The 19,717-nt window shown below is 33.0% G+C and overlaps 1 protein-coding gene across 2 annotated transcripts in view; it reads left to right on the forward strand.

The window, feature by feature from the left end:
- LOC137240637 (uncharacterized) overlaps window positions 1-19,717 on the forward strand; it is a 173,859-nt gene that overhangs the window by 1,719 nt on the left and 152,423 nt on the right. Inside the window, exon 2 of one of the 2 annotated variants that reach the window (XM_067767136.1) lies at window positions 12,308-13,728. The gene's annotated coding sequence lies outside the window, so the exon portion shown is untranslated. The remainder of the gene's footprint in view (window positions 1-12,307; window positions 13,729-19,717) is intronic. The other variant, XM_067767137.1, reaches the window with a different exon arrangement.

The raw sequence follows: 19,717 nt of genomic DNA on the forward strand, positions 1-19,717 counted from the left end.
AGTTAATAAAAAAAAAGAGAATTCAATAGATTAATGAGTTTAATTATGCCACTATTAAGACAATCGTATATTGGCATAACTAAACTCATTAATCAATTGACTTGAATGAATTGAGCTTAACTAAACTAAACAAAACTTACTTAATCAAATCAGCAATAACAAAATAAATACAATATGTGAATTGAACTAAGCTTAATGAAAAAAAATCTAATAATGATGACTAAATTAAATTTATGTTCAATTGAATGAAACGCATATTTTTTATAAGACTAAATTAAAATAATTTAAATATCGCGTTTTCTAAATGAATTTAACATTATTTTTCACCAATTAAATTTGATTGATTACAATAACAAAATAATTAAAATTGATGAACAGAACTAAAATAAAATGATATTAAATTGAGTTAAGTAAAAATTTGTTATCAAATAAAATTAAAATAATTCTACTTTTGTTATTTTATAATGAGTTTTACATTAGTTTTTTATAATTTACTTACTTAATCAAATTCAACCAAGTCACTTGATTAATGCATTTAATTATGTACGTTTTTCATACGTAAACAATATGCAATAACAAAATAAAGGCAACAGATGAATTGAACTAAAATTAAATGAAACAAAATTTAATTATGATTACTGAATTTTATTTATATTAAATTCAAAGAAGTAGACTTTTTAACGAAGTGAATTAAAAATAATTAACTATTGAAATTTTAAAATATATCTTAGTTTTTAGTTTAGCCTACCTATAAAATAGAAAATGAGTTTTAAATTAGCCTGCACCTATTAAATTAATATGAATTGAGCTTAATTAGACTTAATTAAATTACACTTCATAAACCAAATTCCAGTAAAGTCTCTAGATTACTGAATTTAGTTATCTTAATAGTAAAAAGTCCTCAATAAATGCAAATTAAATCTCCCGTATGAAATTAGTTGAAATGGTAAATTAAAAGAAGTCGAAAAATGATAGGTGAATTTCATTTAAATTGAATTGAATAAAATAAAGTTTTTAATCAAATGAAAAGGCGCTTATTTAAATGTTGTTATTTTTAAACAAAATTTACATTATTGTACACCAATTAAATTTAAATGAATTATGATCTTAATTAAACTAACGATAATAAGAAATAACTTTTATAAATTGAGTAAATCAATGCTATCAAAATATACCTTAAAAAATGTTAAATAGTATTATACTTATTCAAACTACATTGAATAGGATTATATTCAGTTTAACTAAAAAACTAATCAAATTCCTAATTAAGGAACTAATAAAATTAACTAAATTTAATTTAGCTAAATTGTTTAGAATAAACGAAAGGCATTTGAATAACTTCATTTTATTCAGTTCAATTGACTGATTCATCAAATTTTAAATTAACTGAACAATAAAGTTTACAAAACTCAGTTTAACCAAATTATTTAAATTAAAAGAAAATGAATTTAATAATTATTAGACAAATTCATTGACAATAATGTGAGTTGAATAGAAATTATGAAATAAAAAAAAATCAGTAAAATTGGCAAAATATAATCGTTTTTATTACTGAAAGAGTTTCGCATTGGCCTGCAGAAACTTAAATCGAGTAACGCCTAAACTAAATTAAATTTTAACTAACTAATCACAATTCCACCAAATCGGAGTTCAATCAAGTAATCATTATAAATAAGATTACAAATTTGAACGCATGTAATATAAATCACAAAATTTAAATATACGAAATAAAATTCAATTAAACTAACTCAAAATCCATTACTAAGACTAAGTTCAAGTTAATTCAATTGTACACAATAAAACGGAGTGACTTAAAGTTGAAGAAATTGTAAAGCAATTTAGCTTACTCAAATAGAAATGCATTAATTTTAAGTCAATTAAGTTCAGTATATAATTTAAATAATTTAATTTAATGAAAATACAAATTTTAATTTCGACTGAATTTAGTTAAAATAACTAAAACAAATTATCTAGAATAAATGATTAAATGAAATTGTGATCAACCCAATTGAATGAAATAAAATAAATAATTAAATTAAAATCCTTTATTCTAAGACCACGTTTACACATGCCTTAATCTACAATAAATCGTAAATAGTGCTTCCACTTTTTCTTTAGGCAAAATCTCAAAAAGATTCGCTAGGGGGCGCACGGGATGAGAGATTTAGAAAAATCGTACAAGCGTAAAACTTAACAGATAGGTTAAGACACCGAGAAAATGCAAGAAAAGGAGAAATTAAAAATAAAATAAAAAATTTAAAGCACTTCCTTTATATAAATGGACAAAAATCAGCGAAAAATGTCTCCATATATAAAGACATATTCTTGCTAAACTTTGATTTTTAAATTTTGACATAGAAATTGTAAAAATATTTATGAGAAGTAAAAATATAAAGTGGAATTCACATTACTTGGATTGGAAAGTTGGTAGAAATGAGCTATTATTAGTCAATCAATTGCTCTCCACCTTTATATTCTTACTTCTCACAAATATTTTTGCAATTTCTATGTCAAAATTTAAAAATCAAGGTTTAGCAAGGATATGTCTGATCTGAATCCGCTGATTTTTGTCCATTTATATAAAGGAAGTGCATAACATTATTTTATTTTATTTTATTTTTTTTTAATCATAATAGCTCAGATATGATGAATCGAATTAATGCAAGATATGCCCTAGACAAGTCGTACTCTCAGTACATCCACATTTTAATATAATTTTTCTAAATAGTCTAATTTTTATCGTCTGAGAGAAAATAATCTTCAAGTCGTGATCGTCAGTGACGAATACCTTCCCAAAGCTTTTTATACTCAGCTGAGCAGATCTCACAGAGTATATTAATTTTGTTCGCATAACGGTAATCCGTAACGGCATAAACAAATCGAGATAGACTTCTATATATCAAAATGATCTGGGCGAAAAAAGAAATTCATTTAGCCATGTCCGTCCGTCCGTCCGTAAATACAATAACTTGAGTAAAGTTAGATGTATCTTAATGAAATTTGGTACGTAAGTTCCTGGGCACTCATCTCAGATCGCTATTTAAAATGAGCGAAATCGGACTATAACCACGTCCACTCTTTCGATATCGAAAACCCGAAAAGGGCGATAATTCATTACAAAAGACGGATTAAATGATGAAACTTGGTAAATTTTGGACAATGGTAGTGGCACCGCCCACTTTTAAAAGAAGGTATTTTAAGGTTTTGCAATCTGTAATTTGGCAGCTGAGTATGTAATGTTCGGTTACACCCGAACTTAGCCTTCCTTACTTGTTATACAAGCGTATTTGGTACCACAGCCATACAGTCTGCTTAAACTTCGAATAACTTTTGACTGAGTGAATGAGATGTATGATGAATAAAATAATTTAAAAAATAATTTTTTAGTTAAACGGTTTTATTGAAAACAATACTTGCATAAGGCGTAGCATAACCTGATTAAGTAACGTTCAGTTGGTCTTACTTATGACTATCAATAGAAATTTGACGCGTCGAACGCTTTTATTTAATTGTGTGAGTGATCAAAGCCCTAGATTGATGAGGATTGTGATGACTAGTACCTAAGACCTACCTAATTGTTTTCTAGCTTTTAGTTTTATTATTACTTCATGTAAGTATTGTTTTCAATAAAACCGTTTAACTTAAAAATTGTTTTTAATTACTTTATTTTCAAGTTTTTAGTCTTTATTTAATTGCCTATTATTTCTCATTCTATTTAGTTCATTTAGTGGCTCATTATTACAAGGACTCTTTCCTGACAATTTGTTACATTCTAAGTCCCCAATACATAATCCTTCGAAAGACTTTAATCGACTCTCGCTTGCCCCTCCTCCAACTCCAATATATTTTGATTTCACTTCTACAGGACTGTATGTAATATTTGTTCCAAGTATGAGCCAAATCGGACATCATATGTCGCTTTCTATTCATGTATGTATTATGTGTTCCAAATATGGACCAAATCGGACCACAAATACGATTTTTTTGAATATATCGATCCTTGCGCCACCTAGCGGCATTTTTTCATAGGTCGCTTTCTATTCTTGTATGTATTATGTGTTCCAAATATGAGCCAAATCGGACCACAAATACGATTTTTGTGAATATCGCAATCCTTGTGTCACCTAGTGGCGATTTTTTCATAGGTCGCTTTCTATTCTTGTATGTATTATGTTTTCCAAATATGAGCCAAATCGGACGACAAATAAAATTTTTGTGAATATTTAGATCTTTGCGCCACCTAGCGGCGATATTTTTATAGGTCGCTTTCTATTCTTGTATGTATTATGTTTTCCAAATATGAGCCAAATCGGACCACAAATACGATTTTTGTGAATATCTCGATCGGTGCGCCACCTAGCGGCGATTTTTTTTCTTATTATTGCATGTCATCGGGTTCTGAACTATATTCCAAGTTTCAAGCTTGTAGCTTATCGGGAAGTTACTTAAATTTCAATTACAAAATTCGTGCCAGCCAACCAACCAGCCAGCCTATCAACTCAAGCTTAATAAAACCGCTTAATTTAAAAATTGGTTTGCGATCTTTAGTAGGAAGACTTTGCTATTTTTCTATATTGATATCAAACAAATAATTCTAATGAAGCTTAGCATATATAATAAGTGTGTATTTTTTGAGATCTACGACCTCTTTGAAATAGAAAGTTCAAGGACGAGTGTGAACGATTAGGAAAGGTATAAAGTTATAGATAACGATACATAGAGGCTTAGTGTAGGGTTATGGCATATAGTTACGAAGAGGTACAGTGAAAGAAATATGGCTGAAAATAAGCAAAGGTATCCTAGCGATATAAAGATAAAGATAGAAAAAATTTCCATTAATAGATAAAAAATTCCATTTATACCACACGCGCCTATGTTAATTATTTTCATTATCAAATTGTCACATGCAGCTATTAAGGCACAGCAAATAATAAACAATTGAAGGAAATTATTTCAAAAATATGTTCCATTTTTTGTTTGTTTCTTAAGTCAATAGCAATCATCGTCTATTGTACTCATATTTCCCTATTGATTTAATACTATAGCACAACTGCTTATCGATAGAAGGCTTAGTAACGTACTAAATATTAGAGAGGCAATCAGTTGTTTGCGTTTTCTGAAGGTCATTCACTTTTTTAATTAGTCTCTCTTCAGATATAGGAGTATTCCATGGTTGGTATAGGAAAGAGCGTAAACTTTTTTACAGTTTTCGTTTATTCATAAAGGCATTGCCTTTGAAAACTAATTGGGAGGGTAACTAGAAAATCTGCTAAAATTAAGGATTTTTCATATAACTCCCGTGTAACATATGTAGGTTTGGTTAGATTGAACTGGCTGACTTCACATAGGCTAAACGTGTCCGTGGTGTTACCAGAGAGTTTGTTTGACAACCAAACAGCAGAGCGCCAATTTGGTGCCAGGTCTTATGTTATAGAACAACTCCGTCCTCTTGGCAAATACTAGAAGTTTTCTATAACCTAGCTTCACTGCTGTCTCGAAATATGGCAACTCTGCCGCCCCTCATGGCGGGAGCCTTCACCTAGCGAGCTCAGGACATGAACACAGAACGTGCTCAAACTTTTTTCCAGCAGCTCGCACTTCCTACATCTTCCATTATTGACGAGGCCTAACTTATAAGCATGTGACGTCAGAAGGCAGTGTCCAGTTCGTATGGCCATCGTTAAGTCTTCTCTCTTCAGAGGTGTGGCTAATATCTGTGAGTCTAATATCGTAGGCTTTGCACATGATCTCAGTAATTTTGCAGTCCAGCACTTTTGTATACACCTTTCCTGCTTGATGGATCATATGCAACTCCTGTCTCCTTTTGATTTCTCCCAAACAGATTGGGACATCTATTGCTCTTTCAGCGAGTGTTGCACCTTCCTTTCCCAACTCATCGACCTTTTCGTTACCTTCTATCCCTCTATGACCAGAAACTAAGTAAAGATGTATGGTACGGCCTGACCGACCTCTTCCATTAATTTTAAACCATCCGTATACACGTGTATAGTATGTCTTGCCATTTCTGCACCCTAGAAACAATCCTCCAGCTCAATTGTGACCCGCAAAACTTTTTCGAAGCTCAGGCATGGGACCATATATTTTGTTTGCCCGATATTAGATGACGCTATACTATTATGGCCACAAGGTCTGCAAGATATGTAACAAAGAGTTTTTATTTTCTGTTTTCGTCGACATATTCTTATTCCTTTTTCGAAACCCATTATTTTTACTAACAACTAAAGCGTTAAAAATAGTGGAAAACCAAGTAATTCTGACATTTCCTTATCTCTGCTCCCTATAAATCGGCGTCACTTCTCTGCAAGACATAAAAATTCGACTAAACAATGCCTCAAAAGAAAATTTTTTAAAACGGTTTAAAATATTCAATACACTAAACAAGAGGAAAAAGAACAATTAAGTTCAAATAGAATTGCAAATTTATCATAAATAAGTAAATTAACCGACTGTGTTCTTACAGGGTAGTTGCTCAAGAAAAAATGAGACGCAACTATATTTGTTGCGAAACCAGGGTCCCCTGTGCATGATTGCTAAAAATTCTTAAAAAAAAAAAGTTGCAGAAAGCGCACATTTTTTGTATGGAATTTTTCATTTCTTCATTTTTCATTTGGATACCGCGCTTAAACCTCAAAATCTTGAAATGGCTTCGCACGCTGTTTTGAGCCATAGACTGTAGAACAAGAACGCGCTAAAAAACTGACCCTAAATATCGAAAAATATACATACATAATTATATATAGATATTAAATTTTGGTCCCTTTGGACTACCGATAAAACTCACACTCAAACACCGAAATTAAAACTTTCAGAATAGACAAATATAATTTGCAAATATTCATTGTGTTCAAATATTGCGTTGATTTTTGAAAGCCCATAGACGTTGAATTCGAAAAAAAAAATTAATAAAGTGATATAATCCTAAACATATTAACTGAATTCAATTATATTAGCCGTGTTTTTTTTAATGTATATACATCTGCCTTTGCGACTAAAAAAACGCTATCGACAATTGTATAGCAGTAGCGTATGGCGGTGAAGTGGTGAAGACAAGAACTTTTCCGCGTACCAAAGTCGAAAATGGTGAAATAGTGGAAACACGAAATTTTTCGGACTCATTTTATGCACACCTATTTCATAAGTGTGAATAAAGTTGTGCACTTAGCAGTCCATACAAAGTTAAACTGCAGATGTATATGCACGTAAAGAAGAACCCAGCTATTGTATGAAATAAGACAAAATGTTTAATAAATTAAATACATTTTTCAATAACCACTAACGACTTAAGTTAAATTAAAAAATAAAGCCTATCTTAAAAAGAATTTGATATGCACTCCCGACGGCATTTTCGTGTTGTGATTATAAAGTGAAATGTGATAAATTTTTCTACGATAATTTCTGTTGGTTGATAACATCGCTAAAGCAATATTTTATTAAAAAACCATAAACAATTTAAAGCAGCTGTGAACAAAACTTTTCTTCTTCTTCCTCTACTTTACTCTCTTTTAAATTCTTCATATCTTTTTACTGCTTGTATAAAAAATCCTTCTTTAAAGTGAAATATTTCATATATTATTAATGGATATGTATTAACCTGGGTCGATTTGTATGGACGAAAGTTAGCCGATATCGTGCTATCGATTTTTTGATAGGATTTGGGCTCAGGAAAAAAAATTCCATAATAATTTTCGAGCCTGCGAAATTTTGTTTTTGTTTGTTTTTTTTTTTTTTTGATTTCTAAAGTTTTTTTCCTGACCTACTAAAAAAAATTTCGGACAGGGTGTACATGAAAATTTTTTAGTAGGTCATGAAAAAAATCTTAAAAATCAAAAACAAAAAAACACACCAAAAACAAAATTTCGCAGGATCGAAAATTATTTTTTTGGGTATGCGTAGTGGAACTTTTTTCCTGAACCCAAATCCTATCGAAAAATCGATGGCGCGATATCGGTCAATAAATCCACCCAGTCTAATTCCAAGTTAGCCATAACAACTACCAGCTTCGACTTTATTCCTAGTGAACTAGATTACTTGAGCTGGTTACTGTGCCATTTTGCTAGCCCTAACGCCTGCTGCAATTGTGGAGGTGCAGTGGCAGCAATGATATTCAGTGCGCACACGGTTAATAAAAGAACTTTAAGAAATAGTATCGATACTGGTACTCAGTTAAAATACTCGGATCAGAGTGTCGATGCCTGTACCCATACTCAAAGAAATTATAGTCGATCTAAGTTAGTACTTCGGAATTTTTACCAAAAGTGAAGAAAATTTTTCTTTTTCTGAAATCGTATACCTTGAATTTAGTAGAAAGCTTTACTAGGAAGTTTAAGTTTGAATGTTTGAATCGTTGCCAATTCCCATATTAACAAATAGTCGTTTGAAGTGAACAGTGGAGCTTTTACCGCAGCTCGTGTACCAGATTTGCTCAATATATATTTTAGTTTTTGCTCAAATTATGGTGTTAATGCACTGCACTTTGTTTATCTTAAACCTCTAGAACATCGGCAATTGGTAAATATCGGGGAAAATTAGCATGTTAAAGTGTGGAGGTCCACACCAAAACGCAACATTTACATATTTTGAAAAAATTTACCTTTCACTACGTTGACTTGAAACCATCATGTAGAACTATTTCTAACTAGTTTCCAATTAAAGCATAGATTTACACTATTTTTTTGATAAGGTATTGTAACGAATTTAGTGCATTTCCTTTTATTTGGAACCTTCTGCTAACGTTCGTATCTCTAAATTATTGAATAAGTAGCTCCAATATTCAATAATACAAAATGGTCTTTATTAGACTACTTTCACAATAACAATTCTACTTCTCAACAGATAGCGTGCTTAAATCAAACTGATTACTGATTCTCAGCTTTACCTCCTTTTATACTCTGTGATTTCCTCGTTCGCATACTTCTAGGCGTTTCTATAATTTAACTTAGTTACCAGCTATAACTACATATGCACATTATAGATTCTCATATGCGCGTGTATATGTGAGTGATACTTACACAAATGATTGCCTACTTTTGTGAGCATCTCAGATAAGATATATACATGTGTTTGTCCGTTTCTCTCCGCTGCGTGTACGTAATTATTTGTAGACATAATGATTGATTCGTTTATGTAGATACAAGTGACTGCTTGCTTTATTGTTGTTGTGGCTTTATTTACTTAGTATCAGATTAGTGATGTGAGTATCACTTAGTGTCACTAATATTCGTCACAGTATTGGCGGCTCCAAAACGTAGCATTTACATTTTTTTAATAGTTTATAATGGCAAAAGGTTTCCGTGCCTGAGCTTCAAAAGAGATCTTCGAGCTTCAATTGAGCCGGACGGTTGGTGCCAGGGTGTATGCCAAATTAATAGAAGGGATCGGGTGTGCTGTTTATCGTGTCGATCAAGAAATAAGTACATCCTAAAGGCTGCCAGATTACTGCAACGTCTTTCAGGCAGAACTAATAGCCGTGAAGAAAGCAGTAGAAATTCAGGATTGAGCGTGCTTAAGCTGCAGTCATATACATATATGCGGCAATATATATATTGATAGTCAGGCGGCGACTAGCGCAATAATCTCACACAATACTTCATCAAGAAGTGTTCTGCAATGCAAAGAAGCAATGCAAAAACTTCATTCATACCGCACTATACATCTATACCGGGTTCCCGAACATAAAGAGATAGAAGGTAACGAAAAGGCCGATAATTTGGCAAAGGGGCTGCTACACTCGGTGAAACAACGATAGGCGTTCAAATCCGTTGGGGATAAATTAAAAGGAGACAGGAGTTGCATCCATCAAGCAGAAAAGCTCGGGGCTGCAAAATTTCAAAGATCATGTGCAAAGCATTCCGTACGTGACTCACAAAGTTGCTCATATATCTGAAGAGAGAAGACTTAAGGCTAACTGAACAAAGCGTTCTGGCGTCACATGCGTATAAGTTAGGCCTCGTCATTAACAGCAGGCGTAGGAAGTGCGAGCTGCAGGCAGAAACGGTTGAACACGATCTGCGTTCGTGTCCTGCGCTCGCCTCTAATATTTGTTAAGTGGATGGAGTTATTCTACTTATAACATTAGCCCTGCTACCCAATTGGGGCTCTTCCGTTTGGTCGACAAATTCGTGGTAACACTACGCACACATTCAGTCTGTTTGAGGTCTTTATTGACTGGCAATTCAACTTAACCTAAACCCTCTGTATTATGTTTATTAAAGCAAACTTACTCCATATAAAGCACATCAACTTTTGTTTGGTATCAATGTTAAAATAAACTTTCCCGATTTTCTCTAAATGTAAACGCTTCATTTTGGTGTGGAACTCCAAACGTATCGATATTTTACTCAGTACTCTTATCGTTCCATCAATACTCATGTTTCACAATAACTTGCATAAACCCGTCTACTTAAACCAAAAGCGCTGCTGCTGCCTTTACTCGGCTCCTTCTTGTACTTGTTCAATATAAAAATCGGTTTTGTCTTGGGATATAACGACATGCGTAAGGAAAAGGTGCGAATCTGTCTAATATAGGGTGCACTTTCTTTTCGGAATAGTCCTTATTAACTTTTTACTGTCATTACTGTACCAAATAGGGCAAGAACTTTTAGTCCCGTTGGTCATATACAGTTTATTTTCGAGCAGATGTTCCTTGTTTTATTTAATATTACATATGTGACCCGGTCTATGAAAAGGTGGCTTATGACTCAAACACATTCTCCATTGTTTTCTGACTTCGATAGTTTTTGAGACGCTCTTTCACGTGGTGAAAACTAGAAAGTCCTAACTTGCTTAGAAGTGTACTAAAAATGTAGAGAAAGAAGAGCACAAATGAAAGACGATGAAGGCTTTGTTTCCTTCGATGCCACTTTGGTGGCTGGTGAAGCATCCTCAGATTTTTTGATAGAATTTTTTCCATGGCAATGGAGCCAAAAGATCGGTCAAAAACTGGTTTGTGCTTTGCCTTTTGGGCATGACTGTTCATAATGCAAAAGAAAAACTACTAAGAAACTGAAGAAATGCATTGTTTATCTTTAACAGCTGTTTCTCGCAATCAAAATAGAGTCATAAGCCACCTTTTCATATGCCGGGTCACATATACCGGCGTTGAGGTGTAGGGGCGTATGAACAACCTTTTAACATGAAAGAAAATTGATAAAAGCTTGGTGCAACCCCAAATTTTCTAAATTTTCAAACACCATATTTCGTTCCGTTGTTGAAACATCCACCATGAAAACTTTCTCAGAAAAACACATCTGCTTGCAGATGCCGCTCGAGTCGGCATAAAGGAAATAGATTTCGTCCCGCCGATATATAGGAAAAACTAAAAGGAGCACGACGGAAATTGGAAGAGCAGCTCAGCCTAAAATCTCTTCGGAGGTTATCGCGCCTTACACTTACTTACTTATGTTAAAAATTAAAATATGTATGTTTTTGTTTATTACTCAAAACGGCTGCACCAATTTGAATAGGATTTGACGCAAAGATAACAATAGTTTCAAAAGATATATATGGATTTATTTATTTTTTGCCATCTCAAAAGTTACCTTTTTTGTAAGGATGAGTTGAGAGGTTCCGCGAGAAAGTGAGCTTGTTTTGAACAAGCTGTCAAAGAATTTAGATTTGCCACTCGAACTTTCATAGAAATATCAACTAATGAGGACCAGTAAACATTTTAATTAAAATACGAGATCCATGAAGTTGGGGTTTTCATGGCCCTTGAATCTTAGACAAAGCCTTAGATGATAAAAAATTTTAGAATTTTACGTAACTCAAATTTATATAGCCCATGAACGGATTCCATGACGTCAAGCATATTTTGAAACTTTGCAGTACTCTATTTTCTATTAACAAGTTCATTAAATGATTGTAATTCGAACATGTCCCACCCGTGACACTTAAATTGCGTACGACTGTCCCACCCGTGACGATGGAACATCCCAGTTCCATGCCCTCTGTGAATAGTTATTGTTTTTCATTATTTTTTAAAGTTAAAGCTCTGAATCTATATAGCTTAGACCAATTAGCATGTAGCATATAGAGCGCAGTCTAAGCAATTTTCGTAAAGACGGAAGTAGAATTTGTAATACGAACTTAACCCAGCTATTACTTTTTTCGGGTCAACCTCATAAGGGTCGGCCTCTCCGTCGTTGCATGAGTAGAACTCGTACGTTTTGAACGATCATTCTAGCGCATAAAAGGGGAAGAAGACGAAGAGGAATAAGAAGAAGTATTGGAAGAAATAGGAAAGTGTTCCCTAACAAAGCTTGAAATTTACCAACATTTCTTATTTCAGAAAAATTTATAATTTACCACATAAAAAAAGAACTACTACCTTTCAAATAAACTTTCAAGCTATCATATACAAACTGCGCAATCTGAACTCAATTTAAAGCTATTTGAACTGTAATTTCTCACACAACCATAAAGGCGCACAGAGCCTGTAATACACACAAAGCGACCTAACGGAACTAAACTACTTTCAGACTGGAAAAGTTCCGCCATCACCCACAGCAAGTATACTCATCCTGTTCCTGACAACATTTACATTTATTGACTCATCAAGTAGCCAACGGAAGTGATAGCCACCGTTAGACGACATGCATGAAGAATTGTCGCAAATACATGAAGCAACAAGTCAAACAACAATAACAGCAAAAACAATACGCAAACAAAGTGGAAACCAAAAACTATAAGAAATGTAAAAAAAATACAAAATAAACGACAAGCGTTAAAAAAAATAGAAACTAACAGCAATGAAGTGAAACAACAAATTTACAGTTAGAAAATAAAAAGGCAAACTGTTGCAAATAACATTACAAAACTGCACACAGTAATCCAACATCCGTCGGCAAGTCAACGACAGCAAGAGGAAGTTCCAGCAGCGCGCATGCGCACGCGCATTTTCACGCTCACACGCTCTACAACGACACAAAGGATGTGCTGAACCATCAAATACTTAGCAAACAATAAAAGTGTACTTAAAATTACCGTTTGACGGTACATACGAGCAAGTGAATAAATAAAGAAGACGCAGAAGCAGAAGTAAAAAAGATATCAATAACAAAAAGGAAAAACTGTGCTAACATCAATTGTGATTTGTGATTTCTTCCAGTTTGCCTGCGCTGCATTAACTGTTGGCCGGCCAACCAACTGTGCGCTGCACACCCGCTGTCTGCGCAATCGCACTTTGAATTTATCTACCTTGCGACCAGGCAACGGATATCCGTTCCGCTTTGTAATTATATTGGGTGTCCGTTATGTGCGCAATTAATTGGCGAGAGTATACTCTGGTTATGTGAACGCGAAAAAATTCAACAAACGTGTGGCATATGAACCACTTAAATGGTCCGCGCTTCGCAGCATACAACACACATTTACCTACACTTGTGTATGTGCATGTATATGTGACTACATTAACTTTATTTGCTTGCTGAAATCGCGCAATTCCGTTTGCTCATTTGCAATTTAATCGGCACACATCCACATGCACCACTTATGCACCGCATCTTAACAGCATTGTATGTAATAGCTGAGTGCACATTTCCATCCATGAATTAGATGCTGATCAACAACAATAACACGTCAACACATTAAACTTAGCAAAAGCCACCAAGTACTCAGGTGCTGCTCAGCTTTACAGCAACAATAACAACAGCACCTACTATATGATATGTCAAATGCAGCATTGCCGTCGTCATAAGTGAGACTCAAATGGTAAGTGCTAGACAGCCTCAGTCACATGAGCATTTCCTCCTTCTACAAAACATTGTTGCTTTCTTGTTGTAACTGCATTTGTTGGTATGCGCATAGTTGTTAAATGAAATTTTCTTAATATATCGTTTGTACCACAAAGTGCAATAACTTTGGTAAGAATAAATTTTCAACAAACAGTGAATTGATATGTCATCTTCGAATGACATGACACTTAAGACAGTTACAAAATGAGTTGCTTACCAATTAGTATTTGCAGACTGACTTTGGAACAATAGGGAATTATAGTTTGTGCAGAAACATTTTAGGTACATACATTAACACTTGCGTGCAAAAATATTGCAATAAAAATTATAAGCAAAATTTTAGCAGTTTTGAATTTTCGAATTTTCAGAAAACGTTTTCGAAATTTATGAAAGCGTTTTCGAAACTAATTTAGATAGCTTTTGTAATAGAATTCAGCGAAATTCTTTAATTTTCGCATTACTTAAACTTATTTCGAAAACGTTTTCAAAACATTTGAAAATTCAAAATATTTTGAAAAATATGTATATATGAAAATTTCAAAAATTGTATTTAGATTTTTAAGGCAAATTGCAGTTTTGTTTAAACTTAGTTTTAGTTTGACAATGGACAAGTTTGAAAGTTTCAAGTCTCTCAAAATTCGCAATAATTTTTGACAATATGATTTCGCCGTTAATTAAAAAAATAAAAATTGAATTGAAAAATTAATTCAATTATGGAAACTGTCTAGACTTATCTCGAAAATGTTTTCGAAAAATTCAAAAATTTAAAAATTTTTTTAAATTATTTTTGAATTATTTTGACTTATTTCGAAAATGTTTACTAAAAATTAGAAAATTTAGAAAATTGTTTAAATTATTTTTGAAAACTAAAATTTTAAACCATTTTCGAATCTGAAGAAAAAATTTGATAAATTCAATTGCGAAAACTGCCACGACTTCTTTCGAAAATGTTTTCAAAAGGTTAGAAAATTCAAAAAAATGTTTAAATTATTTTTGAAAACTAAAGATTAAAATTATTTTCAAAATATTGGAAATTTAAAAATTCAAAATGTCTTGACAATTTTTATTTAGATTTTTAGGCATCTTTCAGCATCTTACTAAAATTAATATTATTTTGACAAAGTGAAAGTTTGAAAGCTTGATGTCTTTCAAAACTCCTAGTTATTTTTTTATTAGCTTTTCCAGTCATTTTAAAAAAATTTCGATGAATTCTATAACGAAAACTACTTAAACTAATTTCGCTAACGTTTTCGAGACATTCGAAAATTCAAAATGTTTTGAAAAATATATATGAGAATTTCAAAAATTTTATTTATATTTTTTAAGGCAAATCGCAGTTTTGTATTGAACTTAGTTTTAGTTTGACAAAGGAAAAGTTTGAAAGTTTCAATTTGCTCAAAATTCGCAATGATTTTTGACAATATTCTTTTATTATTTTTTTTTTATTCCCGTTAATTAAAAAAAAAACAAAATGGGATGAATTCAATTATGTAGAACTGCCTACACTTATTTCCAAACAACAAATTCAATTGTGAAAACTGTAAAGACTTATTTCGAAAATGTTTTCAAAAAATCCGAAAATTTAAAAAAGTTTTTTAAGTATACAAATTTTAATTATTTTCGAATTTAAAGAAAAAATTAGATAAATTCAATGGTAAAAATTGTCTAGACTTATTTCGAAAATGGTTTCAAAAAATTCGAAAATGCAAAAAAATTTTTAAATTATTTTCGAAATACTAAAACTTCGAATATTCGAAATTCAAAAATGTCCATCGAGATCTTTAGGCAACTTTCAGTATCTTACTATTAGTTTGACAAAGGACAAATTTGAAAGCTTGAATCTTTCAAAACTCCTATTATTAGTTTTTTTCCGTTAACTCAAAAAAATCGAGTTGAATTCTATAATAAAAACTATATAGACTAATTTCGAAAACATTTTCGAAAAATTTATAATTAAAAATGTTTTCGAAACTTCAAACTTTTTATTTAGAATTTTAGGCAACTTTCAGTTTTTTACCAAAATTAAATTCGAGTTTGACAAAAGAGAAGGGTGAAAGCTTCATTTATGTCAAAACTCGTAATGATTTTGACAGTTTAATTAGTTTTTTTCGTTAATTTTAAACATTTTCGATGAGTTCTCTAACGAAGACTTTTAAACTAATTTCCAAAACGTTTTCGAAAGACTCGAAAATTAATCAAGTTTTAAAAATTATTTATGAAAACCAAATAATTTAAGATTTTGGTTGTATGAAACTCTCAGCTGCTTACTAAAATTAATTTTAGTTTGGCAAAAGCCAACTTTAAAAGTTTCAAGTGTCGCAAATTTCGCGATGATTTTTGACAATTTGAGTTTTTTTTTTTTCAAAAACATTTGTATGAATTCTATAACCAAAACTATCTAGCATGATTTCGGGAACGAATTCCATCTCAAATAGTATCGAAAACGTTTTCGAAAAATTCAAAATTTGTAAAATTATTTGCGAAAGCTTAAAAACTTACAGTTAAAGTTTTACGCATCATCCAGCTTTTTACTTAAATTAATTTTACTTTGACAAAAGACAAGTTTAAAAGCTAGAAGTCTGAAAAAATAGTGATGGTTTTTAAAAATTTGATAAATTTTAACCCTGTTAATTTAAGAACAAAATTCGGTTGAGTTCAATAATGGAAACTACATAGACTAATTTCGAAAATTCCAAATTCAAATTATTTTTAAAAATATTTGTGAAAATTTTTATTCAGAGTTTCAAGCGACTTGCAGTTTCTCACTAAAATTTGTTTAAGTCTAACAGAGGACTTTATCCCTCGCATGACTGATTACTGTGACCCAGTGTTTTTTCCGGCTGTCAATTTCACTACCTATAAGTTGATACTCGAGGGAGTAGTGGGGTGGGAGACACATTTGGGGCAGAGGTATGGTGAATTTGTTGTTGAATGAGAAGTTGGCCGGGGTCTTACTCTGTCAGAAGTTTGAAGTTAGCTGACAGTTTAAGCTGTCTGAACAATGCAGCGTTTTTCAAGCGGAAGTCAGTCTGCTATCAAAACGCTGTTTGGTCCTAGCGTAGTCTACGAGCTCTGAACTCGCTCCCGGTAGCAGCAATCTACTTTGCAATACAGATTATTTGGGTACCAGGGCATAGCGATATCCCCGCTTACTTTCACGTAGATTTCTTAGCCTGAGCTGGTATGTACGAATAGGAGATGAAAGCCAGCAGAGACTTTTTACACCGCTCGCCACTTTCAGTTCCCTCCTTGAAAGGTGGGCCTCGGATCAACTAACCACGCACTGAGCTGTCGCCACCCCTTGTAGTGTCTAAAGATCCTTCTTTACAGTTGTTGATTACAAACGCTCACAGCATTGCTAGGGTACACTAAGACGCACATATTTGATGATACTGTTGGGACATTCACATAACTTTCTAAGTGTTCGATCTAAAGCTTTCGGTGGTTGTTTATGAGCCTTGGTGTACTTATCTCACACGGTAAGCTTACATGTCTTTAGAACCTCACTGTTGCCTGGTATTTTGCTAATATTGCAAATCGGTATATCAGATGTTTGCAGAGACAGCCGTAACTTAAATGCGGAGTGGCTGTACGTCCACCACACAGCGATTTCTGAGGAATCTACTGCTACAGTGATATCTCTCTTTGCTCTTACATCAAATTTAAGTGTTAAGTTGAATGAGGACCTTGAGGACTTCACATGGACTGAATGAGTCCCTAGTGTTAACTTTAGGTGTTAAAATAACCTAAGTTTGCACGACAGTCTTAGTTCTGAAAAATAGTGTTTGTAGGGAACGTGCCGTGACTTAGAGTGATATAGCTCCCTACAAATTTTAATTTTTCTACCATTTTTACCTCCAGAAATATATAGTACAGAATATTATATTTGTATGGGAGGTTCCACGCCCACTTCTTCCTCGCCCCACATTTCTTGATAGTATTAGGGATTGTTCTCATATACCTCTTTGCTGAATTTTATTGTTCTAGCATTAGTACTTCCAGAGTTATGCAGTATCAAAGAGCCCATTTGTATGGGAAGTCCCACGTTTCTTTTATACATCGAAATTATTTTTAGCCTTAGACCATCTTTGGAAGGTGTCTAATTGGTGTTTCAAATTTGGTTGTGGTCGGTTGATCTGTTTTAGACGCAACTTGATCTATACCTACATATGTATATATTGTAAAGAATTTTGGAAAATTCCTGATAATTATACACCTTTTCCTAACGTTCGAATCGCTGAATTCTCGAATAAAAAACTTCAATATTCAGTATTGCAAAGTGGTCTTTATTATACTACTTTGGGAATAGTACTTCACAATTACAATTATACTTCACTAATAGCGTCTTTAAATCAAACTGATTGATTAGTCCTCAGCTTGCAATACTTTTATACTCTCTGTTGCCTCGTTCGTATATATCTCCTAAGATCTAGATGTTTCACAAACATGCCTTCTAAAACATTTGATTTCATGCTTGGTTATTCAGCTATATAAATGTATATCTGTAGTTTATGTTGTTCTTCTAGCCGTATGCGTGTGTATGTTTAAGTAACAAACTCTGCTCTTAGCTGCCGGCTACACATATGTATGTATGTGAAATAATCACTCTGCTCTGGGGGAGGGCGGCCCTTACTCCGTTGGAAGGACCAGGTGGAAAACAATTTAAACTCCCTTGGTGTCACCAATCGGCGCCGGTTGCCAGAGAGAAGGAGCGACTGGAGCGCCTTGTTCTATGGCCATAACCGTTTAAACGGTTAAGTATTTCAAGCTGCTGGTTATGTGTATGGAATATTCTTCGTTGCCTTGTATATAAGTGTGGCTGTTTGCTTTAATGCTTGTTGTTGTGATTATTTACTAACAACTTAGTGATGCTAATATTCTCCACAATGTGTACATAGATGCATACACAATTTGAATTTTACATATTGTAACGATTTTAGTGCAATTCCTTTTATTTGCAACCTTCTACTAACGTTCGAATCACTAAACTGTTGAATAAATAACTCCACTATTCAATAATGCAAATTGGCCTTTATTAAAGTACTTCACAATAACACTTCTACTTCTCGACAGATAGCGTGCTTAAATCAACTGATTCGTCGTGCCTCAGCTGCTGCTGCTTTTATACTTTTTGGTTTCCTCGTTGACATATTTCTAGGCGTTTCTATTTCTAGAATTTGCTACCAGCTATAAAACAACTACAGATGCACGTGATAGCTTCTCATATGCGCGTGTATATGTGAGTGATACTTCCACAGATAATTGCCTACTTTTGGGAGCATCTCAGATAATATATATGCACGTGTTTGTGCGTCTCTCTCCGCTGCGTGTACGTACATATATGTAGACATAATGATTGATTCATTTATGTAGATAAAAGTGACTGCCTGCTTTATCGTTGTTGTGGCTTCATTTACTTAGCATCAGACTAGTGATGTGAGTATCACTTAGTGTCACTAATATTCGTCACAATATACATATAGATTTGTCGCACGGCGGATTTTTCAGATTTTATGAATTTTACAAATTTCATCAGATTAAGTATTGTGCAGCTCCATTTATGAAAGGTATTTGGTCTTCGGCTCAGCTGAAGACATTCTCCTACTAATTGGTAACTTTTCTAAAATTTTTCGGAAATAAAAACTGCAATATAATAAATAAATACGACACAAAATATGTAAGCAAGAATGTTTATAACAGTGCTTCGCGAAACTTTGTATGTGAATGGGCAAGGCGAAATAAACTTCAATTGCCAAGTCTGAAGTTCCTTCATATTTATAAACGCAACATCTTGCGTTTCACTGGTGATATTACTGGCATGCATAAGATTGCGTTGAACGCATCTATACGAAAAATTTTATGGTGCCGCGGCCTTTATGCAAAAAATTGTGACACTTTATTACTATTGTGAAACTTTATTACTCAGCTGTCATTTTGCGTTTCCAAAACTCATACTCTTCACATCA

Source organism: Eurosta solidaginis, chromosome 2 (assembly GCF_040869045.1).
Source record: "Eurosta solidaginis isolate ZX-2024a chromosome 2, ASM4086904v1, whole genome shotgun sequence".
Lineage (NCBI taxonomy): Eukaryota > Metazoa > Arthropoda > Insecta > Diptera > Tephritidae > Eurosta > Eurosta solidaginis.